Raw genomic sequence first — 21,494 nt, 5'->3', positions numbered from 1 at the left:
AGTAGTAGGAGCTCTTTATGTGTTTATGTATTAAGGATTCCATACGTGTTACAAATATTTTTCCTAATCTATTATATGTTTATTAATTTGTTTCTGTATTTTTCTTCATAATGTCTGGATTTCTTGCCTTGTTTAGGAATAACTTCCCCACCTCAAAGTTACATAAATATTTTCCTAAATGTTTTTCTAATACTTTCATGGTTTTAATTAATTTAGTCCTGAATGTTTAATCCCTTTGGAATTTATGTTTATACATAGCAAGAGGTAGTGATCAAGATTTTTTCTAGATGGCCAGCACCATTTATTAAATTAGCCATCTTTTCTATTTTTTTTTTTTTTTTTTTTTTTTGGTACGCGGCCCTCTCACTGTTGCAGCCTCTCCCGTTGCGGAGCACAGGCTCTGGATGCGCAGGCTCAGCGGCCATGACTCACAGGCCCAGCTGCTCCATGGCATGTGAGATCTTCCCGGACCGGGGCACGAACCCATGTCCCCTGCATCGGCAGGCAGACTCTCAACCACTGCGCCACCAGGGAAGCCCCATCTTTTCTATTTTGTGTTGAAACCCATCTTTGTCATAAATAATTTCCTTTATTGTATCTGTTTCTGAACTTGCTATTCTAGTCCACAGCTTATTTGTCTATTCTTATGTTAATACTGTATCTTTTTATTATAATGTCTTTATAGTAAGTTTTTCTTGTAAGACAGATCCCCTATTTTTTAATATAATTATCTTTACTATTTCTTGGCTAATTTTCTTGAATACTTATTATTCCATATGAACTCTAAAGTAATTTTTTTTATTCACCCATCCAAAAAAACCTATTGGTATTCTTATTGGAATTTAATTAAAATTATGTAGTCACTTGAGAAGGATGGCATTTTTGGATAATTAGGCTTTTCTACCCAGGAGCATGCTAACTGGTTTGCAACTTATGCATTCTATTTCTATATTTTGTTGCTTTTACCTTTAGAATTTCTATATGCATCATGGATGTATTATCTAAAATTAAACAGTATTTCTGTGTTTGCCCTGAATAATCAAAAACCTTACAACATTTAACTCTGATTTCTCTTCCATCTTCAATGTTATTATTGTCAAACATGTAATATTGTCAATATTATCAAATACGTTTTTACCTCCTCATTTAGCTTTGTTTCACTCAATCAGTACTTCTTTAAATTTACCAATATACTTACTATTTTGCTCACTGTTGATTCTAAAATCTCACTTATTTTCTGTGTTCAATTTCTCTTCTGTTGGAGAATGTTTTTGGAGTTTGTCAGTGGTAAACTTGCTCAGTCAGTTTTTGTCTGAAAATGTCTTTTGCCCCCACTCTTTTTTTTTTTTTTTTTTTTTTTGGCTGTGTTGGTTGGGTCTTCGTTGCTGTGCGCGGGCTTTCTCTAGTTGCGCCGAGCAGGGGCTCCTCTTCGTTGAGTTGTGCGGGCTTCTCACTGCAGTGGCTTCTCTTGTTGCGGAGCACGGGCTCTAGGCGCGCAGGCTTCAGTAGTTGTGGCTTGCGGGCTCTAGAGCGCAGGCTCAGTAGTTGTGGCGCATGGGCTTAGTTGCTCCGTGGCATGTGGGGTCTTCCTGGACCAGGGCTCAAACCTGTGTCCCCTGCACTGGCAGGAGGATTCTTGACCACTGCACCACCAGGAAAGCCCTGCCCCCACTCTTGATATTTTAGAATTTTAGATAGCATGTATAATGATTATATGGAAGTTATGGAAGTTATGCCTCTGTAAAAGTTTTCAACTAAAACAGAAATAGTTAATGTAAAAAGTGAAAGTCTTTCATTCCTTTTTCTGAGTCCCAAAGAGAGCCGCTGTTCATAGTTTGCTGTTTGCCTTTTTCTATGTAGATACAAAAATTTTGTATATACACAAATGGTGTACATTTTTCTAAGCATAAACAATCATGGTCTTTTTTTTTTAAAGCAATAATATATACAATTTTACACTACTTTTTTACCAACAGAGCATATACATTTTCCCATGTCAGTACGACAAAATGTCCCTCATTCTTTGTAACAGCTGTGTAATTTCTCATCATATTGATACACCATAATTTAACTCTTTTCCTATTAACAGACATTTCAGTTGTTTCCTCTCTATTTTTTTTTTACTTTTACACAATATGTTTTACTGAACATTCTTTTACTTATGTGAGCGTATTTATAGTATAAATTCCTAGATATCTGACTGATCCAAAGGATGTGTGCAGTTAATATGTTAATAGATGTTGTTAACTTTTATTCCTAAAAGACCGTTTCAGTTTACAACCCTAGAGTATGTCTAGCTCTAATTTTTGTTTTTCTTCTGGTTCCTTAGAATTTCCATATTGATTAGTCAACAGTGGAAAATCTGAAGAGATGCGAGCTGGAAAAAGAAACTAAACCAGGTGGGTAGTCACATTGTTCATACCACTACTGTAGCATCACGAATGTTTACCGAAATACCTTTACTTCCGTTTGAAGAGGGAAAAGAAATAGATTCCAAATGAAATTAGAGAGGAATGTGGGCCCCATGAAGAAGAGGCAGGATGGCCCTTTTCAGAAGTTACATAGTATCACTCTGCAATTTCAATCATGATTCCATGTACATAGTTTCTCTATAGCAAAAGAAAGACAATTTACTTCTGGTGGCTTAAAAGAGAATGGGTTTCTTCAGCCATCTACTTAAGCAGATGGAGTCATTCACAGGAGTTATTAGCAAACCTAGGCATGATGCCAGCTTTCCTGTCCACCAATCGTTTGTTATAAAGGTATTTTCATAAAGACTAGGGCACATTTTGGGAATTTTAATACTGTGATACAGGAGCAAAAGCAGGCAAAACCCAGCCCAAAGAAACAAGTACAGCCCAGTGATCTGATGGGGAGAGATGGTGCAGGTCCGTTCCAGTTGTAAGAAAAATGCAGTTCATACAACATAGAATGGCCTGCCTGGAAGTATGGCCACCTTGGGTTAGTGTTCATATTTTTATGGTATCCAAACATTTTCTAACAGCTTCTGACCCGTGGTCCACCCACCTCCCTTGTCCACAACTCGCCTACCCCTTTCCAGCTCCATCCTCTTGCATTAGGGCAGAATCTCCAGCCTTTAATACTCTGTCCAAGTCCTAGTAGTCCTGGGAATTTGGGGGGTTTCCAGCTCCTTTGAATTCCCTCTCATGGCCTGCCTGGCCTGGCATGGCCTGGCCTCGCCTGCCTCTAGCACCTCTCCTAAGATTCCTCTTCTCTGTTGGCAGAGCAAGAATCTTATCTGGAAGGCAGCTGCCCTGGGTCTGGAACTCCCCAGCTGCTTATCAGCAAGGCTTTTGGGCCTTGCCCTACAGTAGCTTCCTGAGCCACCAGGTTTGTGTCCTGTTCTGACTCAGTGCCACTGGGAATCCCCTGGATGCATATATTTGCAGTGACTAGGATGCGGCAGTCAGCTCCCAGGACTGTTTATCTGGCCAAGATCAGAGGACCTTCTATTCCAATTGCTGTGGGAGCATTGGGTCCCAGCCACTGAACCTTGAGGGTGCTGGGGTTATATGAAGTTTAGAGCCTGGGTTTTTAAACAGGCTTCTGGGGTTCAAGATTTCCCTGTAAACATGGGTACAGTTTTGTATGCATACACACACACATACTTTTCTAGGCAAAACGTCTGTAGCTTTCCTCAGATTCTCAAGTGTGTCTGTGACCTCTGAATTGGAAGAATCATTGGTCTTGAGAGAGCCTCAAGTGGTGTGGGGCACTGCGTCCCCTTGGGCAGCAGCCTTCCACGTGCCAGGATAGCTTGGGCGACCTCACCAAGCCTCTAGGTTTTTCTGTTTAGGGGTGAACTGGGACAAATTAGCTAATATCACTGAAGCTCAGAGCCATCTGATAGGATGTCCCAAAGTCCAGTCATGGAATTGTACCCCCAGCCCCTGTTTCATCTCACTGAGCACACTGTGTGGGTTTTCTGGTTTCTGAGTCTGCAGCTCGGAAGGGCTGCTCCGGCAGCTACACTGACGGCAGTGGGAATAGTGTTGATAGCTAAATTTCAGTCTGGCTTACCACTGCCAAGAACAGTGTCAGATACTTTGTACACCTAATCTTATTTGATCCTCACAACTTTCCACGGAGGTTGGCACTGTTATTTTACATATGGAGAAACTGAGGCACAGAGAGACCTTGTAACTCACCAGAGACCACACAGCCAATAAGTCAGTAAGTAATACATGACCCAAGCACATGAGCTTAACCACCAAGCTTTATGGTGAAAGTAAAGGGCATTTTTAGAAAAATAAACCAGAAAAAATATGGGGCTGTTTAGTGTAGGGCCGACTGCCCAGTATCTTATAATAATACTAAGAACATTGCCATGTTATACCAGATATGAAAAACTATGCACACAGCACTGATCTTAAATCATTAAGAAAAGGTTAGTGGGTAATATACTAATGCATTAGTGCAATACCTGAGAAGAATTTCTCTCCATTGTAATTCAGATAAGCATTTTTGTTTGTTTGTTTTTTACAGCTTTATTGAGATATAATCCACATACCACACAATTCACCCATTTAAAGTCTACAATTCATTGGCCTTCAGTATATTCACAGAGTTGTGAATCTATCACCATAATCAGTTCTAGAACATTTTCATTCCCCCCAAAAGAAACCCCACACCCTTAACTCATCACCCTCCCAAGCCCCCAACCCTCCCCAGTCCTAGGCAACCACTAATCTGCTTTCTGTCTCCACAGAAGGTTTTGATACTTAAAAGAGTAACAGTGTGGGAATCTTGGTGATCTGGTGTGAGTCATTCCCTGAGGAATAATTAGACAAATGAAATTTGACTCTAATGTATTTTATAAATGGCTTTATTAGCTAAGAAGCTACAAGCATGCCTTTGATATGCCCAAATTTAGGGTTGACATAGGCAAGAGACAAGTTTGTTTCTGAGTAATTTCCACTTGTCAACGTCACCTGTCAAACCGGCTCTTGTCAGCGAGTGGCTGTAAAACAATGATGGTTTCGTGGGGCCGCATTTCTCCATTGGTGGCAGAACCAGTGGTGGTTCAGCATGGGGTCTTTTTTCTGTCATTGGAATCCCTGGCTTGCTTCTGTGTCTGCCTGGCTCTAGCTGTCAAAGCGAAGGGCACTCATGTAGTCGCCCGTCACTCTGAAGTTCAGGACAGGACCCCCTCAGGCACTCAGAGGATGTACAACCACATGCTCTCTTGAACTCTTGTCACTTTAGCAGATCCACTGTGTATCTCTCCTGACTCATTCATTCATTCGTTCTTTTTGAAAACATTTATTAGGCGCTCTGCACCTGGCACTGTGGTGGGTGCTCAGTCAGTCACTCTGAAAGCTCCTTCTCCCTTTTAGTACAGTGCGTGGCCTTATTTGGCCCAGGTGGGCAGAGCCACTTGCACTGAGACAAGCCAGAGGGGCAGGGAGTTTGGTAACAGAACAGTTCTCTGATGGGGATGAGACAGATGCAGTATCGTCCACATCGAGACAGAACCGTCCCCAGAATGCACCCATCCCGAAGAATGCGAGGAGTCGGGGATGAGGAAACCCAGGTTCAAGGCCTGACTTGGTCACTAACTGCTTAGAGGACCTCGGGTGATCCACGCAACTTCTCTGAGCCACGGGCTGTCCACTAGGAGGGTTAGATAATGCAGTGCCTCCCAAAGTACCTTCAGTGCCAGTGCTGGGAAGAGTCTGTTCTTAGTAAGTGTTGAATGAATGACTGAAGGAGTGAAGGAACATTCTGTGATTCTCAGAGCTGGAGCAGAACCCCAGCAGGACAGGCGACCAGGTGGAGACCGAGGAGAACCTCCCTTTCTTCTCCCGGTCAGCCCCTCCTGCCACTTGCGCCCCTTGAAGCTCGCCTTGTCCTCGGCTCCCACATCCTCTGCTTTCCTGAGCCAAAGAGAGGCTCCGCCTTTGAGGCCTTGGGCCTAGGAGCCAGCCAGGCCTGGGTGTGAATCGGGGACTCCAGGACGTCTTTGCTGTGTGTAAAAGGGATCTAATTGTGCAGGGCTACAGGGAAGCGAAAATAGGATGATATGGAAAGCATTTCTTACCATATCTGATGCGTAGCATATACACCCATTATTGGTAGCCATTTTTATTTTATTATTATCATTGTTGTTTGTTTGGTCAGGAACCAACCCTCGTGTGGTGGTTTTCATCACTGGCTTGAGAGTGCAAATGTTCTTCAGTTCTTATTTTGTTTGTTCATTAACGCATTCATATGGATATATTTGTTGTGCATCTTCCACGCGTCATGAACTGTGCTGTTTGCTGGGGATACAGTGACGAGAGAGTCAGGGTGCCTATCCTTCTAGAACCAGTTGGGAAGGCAGATATGGGACAAGTGTATCAGCACCTGTATGGTGGCAAAGCAGGGAGCCCTTATCTTTTCTGCTGGGTCAGGGAAGAGGACACGGGGCCCGGGGGCTGGCCGTCCTCTGAAGACCCAGTGCCTGGAGGTAGGGGGCAGAGGGCTGGAATACTAAACCGAGGGGCTGGAATCCAGTGCAGACTGTGGTTACGTGGGCCGAAGGCACAGGGGACACACTCTCTGCTCCAGTCGGATGGTTCCCGGCTTGCAGACATGTTGTGCTTCCCGGTTCCAAGGGAGGCTCTTACTTCATTAGTAATCTTCTGTGTTGTGTTGTGTGGACTGTGGGCTCTGCTTCTGTCCGGCGGCAGGAGGAATGGCAGGCGAACTTTGTTTCTCCTTTGGTTTAAGACGGGACGGCGGGCCCCAACTAGAGACGCCCTTACTGCCCCCAGGCCTAACTCCCCCTGCACTAGAGGGAGGCTCTGAGAACCGGCGCGGAAGGAAAGCGTCACAGCATCCGTTTGGAAATGCCACAGAAAGGGTAAAGTCAAATCAGCAAAACTCCGGGTCAACGCTTGTCCTCCAGGACCCTGGAAGGTCCCGGCCACCGTCAGCCTTCTCTCCCCCCGACTTGCTGCACCCCAGCCCTGTGGCCTCCTTGTCCTCTTCCTGGACACCATGCAGGCCTCACCTCTTGCACGCTGTCCCCTCTGCCTGGCCCGCTTTCCCAGGTATCTGCCTGCTCTCCTCCCTTCAGGTCCCTGCACCCGTGTCCCTCTTGTTCGTTAGTATGGGTCGCTCCAATAGAATTTGAGCTTCATGAGGGCAGAGAGTCTGTTTATTCGTTGCTGAATCCCCGGTGCCCAGTGAGCAATAAATATGAAGGAGGGGAGGGAGTCATTTCCTTAAAGTTAGTGACTGGACCCCTGAGCCCTGCTCTGCCTTGTACATCTTATTGTTACAGCCCTTAATGACCAAGATTTTTGAAGATCCTTAAAGTTTTAAAAGATTCGTGTACAGAAGTGGTCCCTAAACTCTTTGCGCTCTCATCACACGTGTGGGCCATGACAATCTTCCATCGGTAATAGAGGCTGACAAGCGCAGTGATGTTGGCTAGTAAGCACACACCGCATTCCCCGCCTGGCATTATTAGGATCCCTGACGGAGGCAAGGGGTATAGTTTGAAGCTGTTCCCCAGTGATTCCAGAATTCTGATATGTGCGCCCCTGCCCCCAGTGCTTGGTTAAGAATTACGCGTGTTTGGATCAACCTCCCTAACTAGACCTTGAATGTCCCTCAAGGACCCCTGCTGGTCTCACTGTTTTTGTATCTGTAGCATCTGGTCCCAAGCCTGGTACACACTGAGTGATCAGGAAAAGTTCATTGCATGAATGGATGAATGAATTGATCTTATAGAGATAACATCTTGCTTCTTCTTTTCATTCTCCCCAGCGGCTTTGGGGTACGCTTTCTCTAGACTTCTAGAGGAACTGTAGAGGGACCCCGAGCTGGAAGTAACATGAGAGATCACTCTGTTTACCCACTGCCGTGTAACACGTCACCCCCAATACTTAGTGGTTTAAAACGACAGCAGTAATGTATTATCTTTTGTGCTTTTTCCTGTGGGTCAGGAATTTGGGGACAGCCCAATTGGACAGTTCTGGCTCGGATCTCCCACGCAATTGCAGATAGTGGCATGTGCTGGAACAGCTAGGGACCAGCGCAGCTAGGGGCTGCCTGCCACATCTCCCTCCATGCCGTCTCAGGACCTTTCCATGTGGTCACTTCACGGGCCTGGTTTGGACTTTCTTAAAGAATGGCAGCCTCAGGTATCCTACATGCAGCTCACAGCTCCAAAGACAAGTGTCCCGAGGGAGAGCCAGGTAGAAGCTGTGACACCTTTTCTAACTCCATCTTGGAAGTCATGTCTGTTGCATTCTGTTAGTTAGAAGCAAGTCGCTATGGCCAGCTCATTCAAGAGGGTACAAATTACACTTCACCTCTTGATAGGAGGAGTGTCAAAGACTTTGCAGACATGTTTCAAAAACACCACAGAGATGCCCAGCTTACCTCTTCATTCTACACTTGAGACCCCCGAGGTCTGAGGAGGAAGGACCTTGCCCAGAGCCACCTGGCCTGGCATCAGCAGAGCTGGAGCTCAGTCCAGACCCTGGACCTTTGGCCAGCCTGCTTGGAAGTGATCTCACTTTCCCTTCCAGCCCTCCTTCCACATTATGACAGGGACTGCCATTCTCCGGGAACCTTGCCTTTTAGCTGAGCCCTCACCCAGTTTAGGTAATGTGTAAACAACAGAAGACCTGGGGAGACTCAGTAAGCCTGGTCCTCAAGCAGTAATTCTGTTGGAGTATTCTGCCTCTTTCCAGAGACCTCCATAGAAGCACAGACTTTCACGGATTGAAGAGTTTGTATCACTGTCCCAAATGCCCAGCCCTCAGCCCTACGGGCAGTGCTAACACTGCCCAGCCACGGGGGAGACGGAGCGGCTGAGTGGGTGAGGGTTTTCAAATGCGTACCCCCAAATACTTGTTTTGTCAAAGCTAAATAAGAAAAATTAGAATTTGGTGGCAGAGTTCAGAGAATCAACCCAACATCACTGAAGAGATTCTTAAGATTTTAAAATAATAGCTGGAAATTCTAAACAGGATTTTGCTTAAGCTTGGGTAAAATGCATCTGGGTATATGCTTTAGCCAGCATTGTAGAATATTTTCTTAGGACTTTATTGCTTTCTTGTCCTTCCTTCAGAAACGCCTTATTATGAGGTTGGGGATAGAGGAGAAAAAAGGGGAGAAAAGGAAGTGGACAGTTTTTTGTTGTTGTTGTTGTTGTTTTATAAATTTATTTATTTTTGTCTGTGTTGGGTCTTCGTTGCTGTGTGCCAGCTTCCTCTAGTTCTGGTGAGCGAGGGCTACTCTTCGTTGCGGTGCACGGACTTCTCATTGCGGTGGCTTCTCTTGTTGCGGAGCACGGGCTCTAGGCGCACGGGCTTCAGTAGTTGTGGCCTGCGGGCTCAGTAGTTGTGGCTTGCAAGCTCTAGAGCGCAGGCTCAGTAGTTGTAGCGCATGGGCTTAGTTGCTCCACGGCATGTGGGATCTTCCCGGACCAGGGCTCGAACCCGTGTCCCCTGCATTGGCAGGTGGATTCTTAACCCCTGTGCCACCAGGGAAGCCCGAGTGGACAGTTTTTAACAAACCCTTTCTGCCTGCTAGGCATGATGGTAATTCATTTTTACACTTCCTGGCCTAATAGTACAGGCTCACTCCTGCCCCATACTCATGGATAATATGACCTTGGGCAAGTACTTAGCCTCTCTATACCTCAGCTTCCTCCTCTGTAGGACAGAAATGATTAATGCTTTCTACCTCAGGGAATTGCTGTAAAATTAAATGAGATAAAGCCTGAAAGATGCTTAGCAGTGGGACTTCCCTGGTGGCACAGTGGTTAAGAATCCACCTACCGATACAGGGGACACGGGTTCAATCCCTTGTCTGGGAAGATCCCACATGCTGCAGAGCAGTTAAACCCGTGAGCCACAACTACTGACCTCACATGCTGCAACTACTGAAGCCCACGCAGCCTAGAGCCTATGCTCCACAGCAAGAGAAGCCCGAACACTGCAACGAAAAGTAGGCCCACTCGCCACAACTAGACAAAGCCCTCGCGCAGCAATGAAGACCCAACGCAGCCAAAAAATTATAAAAAAATAGAGATGCTTAGTGTGGCATGCAGTCAGGACTCTGTAAATACTGGCTCTGATTATTCCCCCAAACCACCTTTCCAGGCAGTTGTCACACCCTCATTTTATAGACGAGGACTCTGTGGCTAGTGAGGTGCCCAGCTCTAGGGACAGAAGCTGAGACGACCTCAAGCCCTTGCTGTGTCACCGCACCATGCAAGACTCCAGTTGCTCAGTCAACATGCAGTAGTGGTGGGCACAGGGGCTCTGGAGGCCTCGCGACCTGTAGGGCCCCCGTGTCAGTGTCCCAGAGCAGGGCCATTTGAAAAGGCAGGGCCAGGAATCCACTTAAGAGGCTCTATAAAGAGCAGAGTGACAGAGAATGTTCCAGGCAGAATAAACAGTCTCTTGAAGGCCCCGAGGTCAGGAATAGCTGGGTTGAGGAATTAAAGACCAAAATGGGCCGAGAAGAAAATGGAAATGAGACAGAAGGTCGCAGAAGGAGGCAGGGCCAGATCAGTGCAGGATGTCAGGGGCTGGTGTAGAGTTTGGATCTTGCCAGATGTGGAATGGAAAAGCATCAAAGGTTGAATGACGCAGCGGAACCACATGACCCAGTGTCTGATGTGCAAACGTCGCCCTGGCCCTTGTGGAGAACACAGACTTGGGTTGAGGGCAAGAGGGGAGCAGGGAGGTGGTGAGGAGACACTACCAGGGGTGCAGCTGAGAAATGATGGCGACCAGGTGGTGCACGTGGAGGGGAGAGGGGGCAAGTTCAGGCTCTCTTCTGCAAGTAGAAACGACAGGACCCGGTGACGGGTGATGGCCCCGGGTTTCCAGCTTGAGCAGCCTGTACAGCGGGTGCCGGCCCTGAGCTCAGGGAGGCTGCAGGGAGCGGGCTTGTGACTGGACGCGTGAAGTTGGAAACGCTGGGGAGATGTCCAAGGGAAAGGCAAAGTAGGCAGTTAGGCTGCACATCTAGAGCTCTTAAGAGAGGCTTGGGGCTCTGTGGGAATCACCAACACAGACTATTAAGGCAAAGGGTGAGAACCCCCCAGGGGGCAGATAGAGAAGAGGATGCAGGCCTGGTCCCGGTGGGGGGGGTGTGAGGGAGGGGTCACCAGGGCCCCTGACAGAGGAGGCGCCCTCGTGCAGGAGGTTAGGAAGTGGCCCGACAGGCTGGAGGAGGCGCAGCAGGGGTGGGGCCTGCAGGCCCCAGAGGAGAGTGCTCTGAGAAGATCTGAGAAGAAGGGTGTCCATGGGGACCCTGCCCTTTCCTCCCACCTGGCGGCCTCCCAAAGCAGGACTCCCCACCGCCTGCCCCCGGGGCTGCGTGTCTCTGGCCCCGTGGGTGCAGAGGCCAAGGCCCTGCCTAACTGCCTCCAAAGGGAGCCTCACTGGGAGGCCCCTCTCGGGCATCAGGTCCTGCCCTGGCAGGAGACGGGTTCCTCTCTGGCGACTTTGCTCTGGGGGTGTCCCTAAGGGACTAGATAGAGCTTGGGCCGGTCCCCAGCAGGCCGCACGTAGCCAGGACCAGCTGTCCTGCCCTTTCCCAGCTTCTGGGAATGTGCTCAGTCCGGGGCCCTGACTTCTTTACCCACCTCAGTGCCTCTGTGGGTCTGGCTGCCCATAACAGAGAAAAGCCTCTTCCCTCTGAGTTTGAGGAATGCCAGCTCAGGAGGCCCTGGTATTTCCATCAGGTTTCCATGGCCCTTTCTTCCCTCGGCGAAGCCTTAGAAAGCATATTCCCCACCCCTCAGGAGGCCTGTCCCAGGGCACCAAGTCCCACTCTGTGCTCTGTGTCCATTGCAAAATGGTCTGCTTTCTTATTTGTATGGTCTCTGCAAATATTTAATTTTTAAAAAGGGGGAAAAAAAAAACCAAACAGGAAATGACCTTTCTGGTATATTTGGAAAACAATTTGGTGCTGTCATGGAATCTGCCTGAGCGATGAGGACTAATAGCTGCAGACTTGGAACAGACCATGTAGCTCTTGGCAGAGGTTGGGACCTCTTCAGTTTACAGAGCTGGGGGGAGAATAAAAACAGAAGGGAGAAGACCGAGTCCCGTGGGGAAACCTGATAGCGCCCAGGGCAAGCACCTGCGAGAGTGCAGCCTCTGATCCTGGGCCACTGAGGGTCTGGGAAGCTGAACATAAGGGCTCTTCTTTTTCCTCCCAGGCATTCAGGGTCAAATACCTCACCCTGGGAAGGCCCCCAAACCTCCCGAAGATGAGGAAGAGTAAAAGAGCATCACTCTTGAGCATTGCATAGGGCTCAGACTGAGATAGGAGTTGTTAGATCACTTAGACCCACATTGGCTGTTGACTCTGCCTGGATCACCCTCTATCCAGCTTTTCTGTAGATCTCAGCCCTAGGTCACATCCTTAAGGAGGCCTTCCCTGACCATACAGCCTTAACTGAACCGTCCACACACAGAGAAACCTGTTCTCTTCTTCCACAGCACTCACCACAATCCACGACGATAGATTCGTTTACCTGTTCAATGCCTCTCTCTCTCTCTTTTTTTTTAATTGAAGTACAGTTGAATTACAGTATTGCAGGTGTACAGCAAAGTGATTCAGTCATATATATATATGTTCTTTTTCAGATTCTTTTCCATTATAGTATTTTACAGGATACTGAATATAGTTCCCTGTGCTATACAGTAGGTCCTAGTTGGTTATCTATTTTATGTATAGTAGTGTATACCTATTAATCCCAAATTCCAAATTTATTCCTCCCCCCCTTTTCCCTTTGGAAACCATAAGTTTGTTTTCTATGTCTGTGCGTCTATTTCTGTTTCCTAAATAAGTTCATTTGTATCATTATTTTAGATTCCACATATAAGTGATATCATATGGTATTTTTCTCTGTCTGACTTATTTCTCTTAGTATGATAATCTCTGGGTTCATCCATGTTGCAGCCAATGGCATTATTTCATTCTTTTTTATGGATGTGTAGTATTCCATTGTATATATGTACCACATCTTGTTTATCCATTCACCTGTCAGTGGACATTTAGGTTGTTTCCATGTCTTGGCTATTGTGAATAGTGCTGCTATGAACATAAGGGTGCATATATCTTTTTGAATTATAGTTTTATCTGGATATATGCCCAGGAGTGGGATTGCTGGATCATATGATAGTTCTGTTTTTAGTTTTCTGAGGAACCTCCATACTGTTTTCCACAGTGGCTGTACCAACTTACATTCCTAGCAACAGTGTAGGAGGGTTCCCTTTTCTCCACACCCTCTCCATCATTTATTATTTGTGGGCTTTTTGATGATGGCCATGCTGACTGGTGTGAGGTGACACCTCATTGTAGTTTTGATCTCCAGTGCCTTTTTCTGTTATCACATTGTAAATGTCTTTTTAGTCTCCAATGTATACCCCATACCTGGCATAGTGCCTGCCATATAAAAAGTGCTCAGTAAACAGTGAGTGAATGAATGAATGAATGAATGAATGAAATGTCTGGACTGGAAGAGATTTAGAAATCATATTTCAACCTTATTATTCAGATGGGGAAAAGGAAGCTGTGGGCTCACCCTGCTGCATGGAGATTGAGCCAGACCTCTTGGCCACTGTTATAATGCAGGGCTGCACAGCCTTTGCTCTCCCCTGGAATCTAGACCATCTTCTATTATTTAGTCATTCATTAAATATTCATTGGGCTTCAACTCTGTGCTTAGGCCTTTCGGATATAGCAGTACACATGTCAGCCAGGGCGCCACTTTTGTGGAACTTATATTCACTCAGCACCATAAAGCACAAAAGAAAGAAGTGTAAGTTTTGGCCTTCTATGCACCACTAAACAGTAAAAACAAAGAAGTTGAAAGAAAGTGTCAGTAGGACAGTTTTACTGATAAGTCACCCAGTGAGAATGAACCATAGTAATGACTTATTAATCGCGCGCCTCTTCCCTTCCACACGTCTTGTCAGACTCTTTCTGAGCACATTGTCCCATTGCCTTCACAAGAGCCCCCTGAGCAGGAGGTGTTATTGTGACCCCCACGTTGCTGAGGGGAAACTGGGATCCAGAAAAATGAAGGCAGTTGTCCAAGGTCTCCAAGCTAGTAAACAGGGACGCGGGGCTGCACGCCGGCACTAGATGCCTCCTTCCAACCTCACGCCCCCTGAGAGATTTGTCCTGTTGTTGGGGACTCCCGGGGGTGCAGTAAGGTGTGGGGGGAAAAGCTCTGGACCAGGAGGTCGGACTCCTGGATCAAGAACTTTGGGCAAGTCCCTCTCCCTTTCTGAACCTCACTTTCCCGAGCTATTAATGAGAGGCTTGTCTCCATGAGCTCGGGGAGCCCTTTCAGTTTGATGATTCCACAAATGGTTTTGAGATAAGTGGAAAAAATAAATTAAGGTCGATCTCTAACTTATGCCTCATAGCAAATAAATTTCAGATCAGTCAAAGTTTTGCATATGAAAAATAAAGCCATGAAAGTACAAGAAATAAGCAAGGGAGGATTCTTTACTAATCTCAGAATGGGGAAGACATTTCCAAGTATGATCCAGAACCAGGAAACCGAAAAGTAAAATATGGATCAGTTTGACTACATGAACAGAAAAAATGTGCATGTGGAGAAATGTCAGAAATAAAGTCAGAGAATAAATAACAAGTAAAAAATACTTGTAACGCCTTTTAAGGCAAAAGACGAATTGTCTTAATATTTATATATAAATAACTCCTACAAATCAATAAGAAAAAGGGCTAGAATCTAATAGAAAAATGGGCAAAAGGATTTGAATAAACAATGCACAGAAAAGGAAATACACGTGGAAAGATGCTCAGTTGCACACACAGGAGCAGTACAAGCTGAAACGGTAGGGGACTGTTCTCACCTTTCAGACTGGGGGGGAAAAGACCGTTGATGAGAATGTGGTGCCGCAAAGTGCTCCTCACATATGTCCAATGGGAGTTAACCGCTGTGGAGGAAAATTTGGCTCTATTCAATTTTTTAAATTTACATATCCTTTAATGTGGCAATTCTACTTTTATGGAAACAACCCCAAAGGTTATCACTCAAGAAATCATGAAATTGGTCTACAGCAGTGAGACAGCAGACACCATGCAACCAATGAAAAAAAAACGTTATCTTGTAGCATAAGGACTTGGGGTTTGTTTCTAGAGTTTGTATATAATCAGCGCTGCAGTGGCTTCAGGATGATTTGGAATTGTTTCCAGGAAGTATTTTTGAATGAAAAAAGCGAGATGGAAAACAACTTTTTGTTTTAAATAAAAGAGGAAGGAAGGGAGGGCAGGAGGGAATATGTTCGTTGCCTGGATTATCTTGGGAGGACACAAGAAAGTGCTTGCCTGGTGGGGGGAAGGTGTCTGAGTCCAAGGAGGCCACTGAGCTCCTACTCTTTTTCCTTTCATACTTTTTTTTTTTTTTTTTTGCCTGCGTTGGGTCTCCGTTGCTGTGAGTGGGCTTTCTCTAGTTGTGGTGAGCGGGGGCTACTCTTCGTTGCGGTGCGCAGGCTTCTCATTGCGGTGGCTTCTCTTGTTGCAGAGCACAGGCTCTAGGTGCGCGGGCTTAGCAGTTGTGGCATGCGGGCTCAGTCATTGTGGCTCGCGGGCTCTAGAGCGCAGGCTCAGTAGCTGTGGCGCACGGGCTTAGTTGCTCCGCGGCCTGTGGGATCTTCCCGGACCAGGGCTCGAACCCATGTCGCCTGCATTGGCAGGCAGATTCTTAACCACCGTGCCACCAGGGAAGTCCCTCCTTTCGTACTTTTTTTTTTTTTTTTTTTTTCTTTTTGCGGTATGCGGGCCTCTCACTGTTGTGGCCTCTCCCGTTGCGGAGCACAGGCTCCGGATGCGCAGGCCCATCGGCCATGGCTCACGGGCCCAGCCGCTCCGCGGCATATGGGATCCTCCCAGACCGGGGCACGAACCCGTATCCCCTGCATCGGCAGGCGGACTCTCAACCACTGCGCCACCAGGGAGGCCCCTTTCGTACTTTTTGAGTTTCATACCATACACACACATATACAAAAATGAAATAATTTAAAAAATAAAGTGAATGCTTTCACTGAAAAAAAAAATACAGAAAATTTAAAACTCATTCATAATTTAATTAAATAATATTGATATGTGATTATATCATTGAGATTCTTCATTTAACAATCTATGTGAACAATCTGTGTGAACAATCTATTTCCCCCGTCTCTTAAAAAATTCACAAACATTTTAATACCTGAATGGTATTTCATTTGGATACAAATGAGTTAAATATGTATATATTTCTCCATTGTCCATTTAGGACATGTGACATGCCCACTTAGGAGCTCATTTTGGTGTCTTTAGTTTTTGACTATTACAAGTAATACTGTGACGAACATCTTTGAACATTTATCCTCACGCACAACATGGATTACGTTCTTAGAAAAAAGTATTATAAGCTGACTTAGTGGCTCAAGGATATGAAAAAAGGTGAGGTTTCTTGATGTATCATGTTAAGTCACTCCTCAGAGAGGTCCTGGCGTTTATACTCTCCTTAACAGAGTCTGAGAATCACCGTTTTCTGATGCAGTTTCCAACTCTGAGGATTCTTTCTTGTATTTCCCCCTTGGCTGTTGACTTTAAGAGCAGAGAGTGAGGAAAGAATACAAATGTTGAAGAAAAACGAAATTGTGTGCTTGTGCTATGTGTCAGAGAGCTCCCCAGACACACCCCACCCCCAGACCTGTCTTTGGAATTGGTCTTCCCTGTGGGGATGGGGATGGCAGCCGGAGCACACTGGCCATGGTTGGTGTTTTGCAGCATTGGCCTTTGAGCTTGGTACACTTCCCTCTCTGAGCCAGGAAAGTCAGCTTCCTACCCTGGGCAGTCTGTAAGGTCAGCCAGGCAAGGGCAGGAGCCAAAGCCCCAGGGTGCCAGTTCGAGGAGGAAGCTGGCCTTTTAGATGGAGCCTGTAACTCCATCCATCCCCAGTGTCAGATGCTAGAGATGGTGGACCAGAACGTCAGCACAGCCATCTACAGTGGGCAGAGGCCTTTCCCACTGGCCAAAGGAGTGAGTCACTTTATGGTTTCCACAGCTAGGGAAAGAGGGATGGAGGGAAGATAGACAGATAGGTAGAGAGATTCAGATTTAATTTGGCAAGTAATTATTTAGTACCTGCTCTTTGCCAGGCCCTGGTTGAGAATCTGAGGATGGAGCAGCCAGAAGCATATGGTTAGCTGCCAGGATTAGGCCTTTCAGTCTGGCCTGGTGAAAATCCAGACAGGAATACCAGTTCTCTTGGAACCAACGGTCTAGTTGGAGGAAGAGGACTGAGGAGAAGGGGCCCAGGAGCTGGCGTGGCCTGCCCAGTGTCTCCTTCCCACTGGCGGGTATGGGTCCGTCTGAGACCTTCCCAAGTCATGGTTATAAACTCACCTCGCAGACCTCAGAGGCTGTTGTGGCAATTTAGTAAGCGAGGTATGGAAAACATGATGACTTGATAAGCGTTACCTTTACGATTATTGTTAGAACTGTCATCATAATTTTTATTCTGTGTTACTGGTGTTATTGCAACAGGCCACTGCCCTGTTCTCAAGCTTTGAACAGTTTCCCCAGAGGGAGAGTGTAGAAGTGAAACTTCTGTGACCTACAGAAGAACCACTCTGGGACTTCAGAGTTCAGAGTTTTTTTTGCTGAGAAAGAGCCGGAAACACGACTAGGGCAACTTCTTTCTCTCAGGGCAGCTTAGAAAAATAGGCTGGGTGCGCCCCCTGCTGGAGCTGGGGGGCTGCCTTAAACAGAATTCTGGCCCCGCCTTTATTCTATTTTACAGATCTGGTAACGGAGGCCCAGAGAGGGGCAGTCTTGCTCAGGGTCTGGTGGCAGAGCCAGGTTCATAGCACAAGGTCATGTCTCTTGTTCTTTTCTGTCTACTACAGGACGCCTCCCTGTCTCCCCTGTCTGATCTTTGAGTGCCCGTAGTTTATTCTTTAGGTGTCTCTTCTGAGCTAGGTGTTGTGGGGAGATGTGGTCCAGCCCTCCATAGTGGCCAGCCCCTCTTTTCACACAGTATATGTGTGCACACACACACACACACACACACTCGTTACTGAGCCCCACCCTGGCTGCTTTCCAGCTGCTTCCTGCCAATGTCAGTTACTTTCTGAAAGCGTTGCACAATAACTTGGGCTTATAAAAACTCCTACCATTATAAAAATTTAGTCTTAGAAGTGAAAGTTCCCCTTAGACACAAAGTACCACACTTGGCAAGGTTTTTTTCTTGTATCTGCTATCTTTCCCCATAGAAACTGGGCTTTCTTTCTTTTTTTTACTTGAAGTATAGACTTACAATGTTGTATTAATTTCTGCTGTACAGCAAAGTGATTCAGTTATACATGTATACATTCTTTTTTCATATTCTTTTCCATTATGGTTTATCATAGGATAATGAATATAGTTCCTTGTGCTATACAGTAGGACCTTGTTGTTTATCCATTCTGTATATAATAGCTTACATGTGCTAACCCCAGCCTCCCACTCCATCCCTCCCCCAGTCCCCTCCCCTTTGGCAACCACCAGTCTGTTCTCTATGCTTCTGTTTCAGATAGGTTCATTTGTGTCATATTTTAGATTCTGCATATAAGTGATATTGTATAGTATTTGTCCTTCTGACTTATTTCACTTAGTATGATAATCTCTAGTTGCATCCATGTTTCTGCAAATGGCATTATTTCATTCTTTTTTATGGATGAGGAGTATTCCATTGTATAAATGTATCACATCTTCTTTATCCATTCATCTGTCAATGGACATTTAGGTTGTTTCCATGTCTTGGCTATTGTGAATAGTGTTGCTATGAACATAAGGGTGCATGCATCTTTTTGAATTATAGTTTTGTCTGGATATATGCACAGGAGAGGAATTGCTGTATCATATGGATCATATTAGTTTTCTGAGGAACCTCCATACTGTTTTCCATAGTGGCTGCTCCAACTTACATTCCCACCAACAGCATAGGAGGGTTCCCTTTCTCTACACCCTCTCCAGCATTTGTTATTTGTTGACTTTTTTTTTTTTTTTTTTTTTTTTTTGCTGTATGCGGGCCTCTCACTGTTGTGGCCTCTCCCGTTGCGGAGCACAGGCTCCGGACGCACAGGCCCAACGGCCATGGCTCACGGGCCCAACCGCTCCGCGACATGTGGGATCTTCCCAGACCGGGGCACGAACCCGTGTCCCCTGCATCGGCAGGCGGACTCTCAACCACTGCGCCACCAGGGAAGCCCTGTTGACTTTTTAATGATGGCCATTCTGACCGGTGTGAGGTGGTACCTCGTTGTAGTTTTGATTTCCATTTCTCTAATAATTAGCAACGTTGAGCATCTTTTCACGTGCCTATTGGCCATCTGTATGTCTTCTTCGTAGAAATGTCTATTTAGGTCTTCTGCCCATTTTTTGATTGGGTTGTTTTTTGTTGTTGAGTTGTATGAGTTGAAACTGGGTATTCTTTAAGGTGTTGTTTTTCAGCCTGCATTTTGCAATTAACAGTTTATCTCAGACACTTTGCCATCAGTACAGGTCCATCTGGTGCAGGGTATTTTTTTGTGAATACTTTATAATTCGTTTAATGCCTAGCCTTTTGAGGGACATTTGGGAGCTTCCCTATCACTGACCTAGGATGTGCAGTAAACATCCTCATACTATAAAGAGCATTGGCATTTGCCTACGTGTGTCTAAAACTGGAATTGGCTGGGCCTATCTCACCTAGAGGACTGTGAGCTCCTGGTCAAGCCAGTGGCTTAGACGCCCCCATCCCTCGCTAACTCAGGGTGTGCCAAGTGGCCAGAGTCCACGGCCTGACTTGTGTGATTTGATTGCCTTCAGGAAATCATAGGTGCTCAAAGAGAGATACTTGTATTCCCCTAGCAGATTAGCCTTTTTAAAAAAATGTATAATAGCAATACCCATTGTTGACAAGGGTGCAGATAAACGGGCAATCTTACAGGCTGCTGGTGGGAATATAAATAGGAACAGAACTGAATTTATGTTTTATTTCCTCATCTTTTTCTGTTATTATAAATACCATTACGTCATTCAGGAAAGCAACTTGGAAATGTATCAAAATAATGTGTCTTAAATATTATTTCACCCTTCCCTTTAGCTTAGCAATTCTACTTCTAGGAATACACTCTAAGGAAATAATTAGACATAGGCACAAATATTTACATAAAGACCTAGTGCTGTCCATAGTGATGGAAAATGGGAAAGTGTCTCCATGTTCACTTCTGGGGGACTCATCAAATATATCATGGTGCATATACAAAAATCATCTAGAGGGAAATTTCATGACATGTTTTATGGAGTTTCAAACAGTAAGCTATAAAATACAGTGTACTATAGTATGATCTCACAAATCCTTTTTTACATGTATATGGCTCTTCTTTATATATGTGGTTCTCTTCTTTTCTCTCTCAGCTGTAAAATCAACCAGCAGGGCTATTAACCACCACCTCTGTAGCAGTAGCTCCTAATTTCCTGTCTTTCCCCCCAACCCATCCCCCATCTCATGAACCATCCTCCATCCACCTACTGATTCATGTCAGAAAGCTCACTTCCCCATGAGCCAAACACCAAATCCTGGTGATTCACCCTCCAGATTACATCTAGAATGTGTCCATCACTACCCTCCTTCCTTCACCCACCATCTTTGGCTTTTTTTTAAACTTTTTATTTTATATTGGAGTATAGTTGATTAACAATGTCGTGTTAGTTTTAGGTATACAACAAAGTGATTCAGTTAGACATATATATGTATCTGGTTTTATTCAGATTCTTTTCCCCATTAGGTTGTTAGAGAATATTGAGCAGAGTTCCCTGTGCTGTACAGTAGGTCCTTGTTTGTTATCCATTTTCAGCACAATTCTTTTTTTTTTAAGTAAGGTTTTATTTATTTATTTATTTATTTATTTATTTAATTTTGGCTGCGTTGGGTCTTCGTTGCTGCGCGCGGGCTTTCTCTAGTTGCAGCAAGCCAGGGCTACTCTTCGTTGCAGTGTGCGGCCTTCTTATCGTGGTGGCTTCTCTTGTTGTGGAGCATGGGCTCTAGATGCGTGTGCTTCAGTAGTTGTGGCATGCGGGCTCAGTAGTTGTGGCTTGCAGGCTCTAGATCACAGGCTCAGTAGTTGTGGCACACGGGCTTAGTTGCTCCGTGGCATGTGGGATCTTCCCGGACCAGGGCTCAAACCCTTGTCCCCTGCATTGGCAGGTGGATTCTTAACCACTGCACCACCAGGGAAGTTCTGTCCATTTTAAATATAGCAGTGTGTACACATCAATCTCAAACACCCTAACTATTCCTCTTCCCCACCCTTCCCCCCTGGTAACCATAAGCTCGTTCTCTAAATCTGTGAGTCTGTTTCTGTTTTGTAAATAAGTTCATTTGTATCTTTTTTGATTCGCATATAAGTGATATCATATGGTCTTTCTCTTTCTCTTTCTGACTTACTTCACTCAGTAGGACA

The 21,494-nt window shown here is 45.6% G+C and overlaps 1 protein-coding gene across 3 annotated transcripts in view; it reads left to right on the top strand.

The window, feature by feature from the left end:
- The window catches only part of PKIG (cAMP-dependent protein kinase inhibitor gamma), a 106,289-nt gene that overhangs the window by 76,148 nt on the left and 8,647 nt on the right, over positions 1–21,494 (top strand). For 2 of the 3 annotated variants that reach the window (XM_081257759.1, XM_081257760.1), the window contains one exon: positions 2,330–2,399. The gene's annotated coding sequence lies outside the window, so the exon portion shown is untranslated. Of the gene's footprint in view, positions 1–2,329; positions 2,400–3,282; positions 3,352–21,494 lie in introns of those variants that run through there. The other variant, XM_081257761.1, reaches the window with a different exon arrangement.

This window comes from Mesoplodon bidens (genome assembly GCF_964165515.1).
Source record: "Mesoplodon bidens genome assembly, chromosome: 15".
Lineage (NCBI taxonomy): Eukaryota > Metazoa > Chordata > Mammalia > Artiodactyla > Ziphiidae > Mesoplodon > Mesoplodon bidens.
Note: the sequence above shows the minus strand (reverse complement) of the source record. Positions and strands in the feature narration are given on the sequence as shown.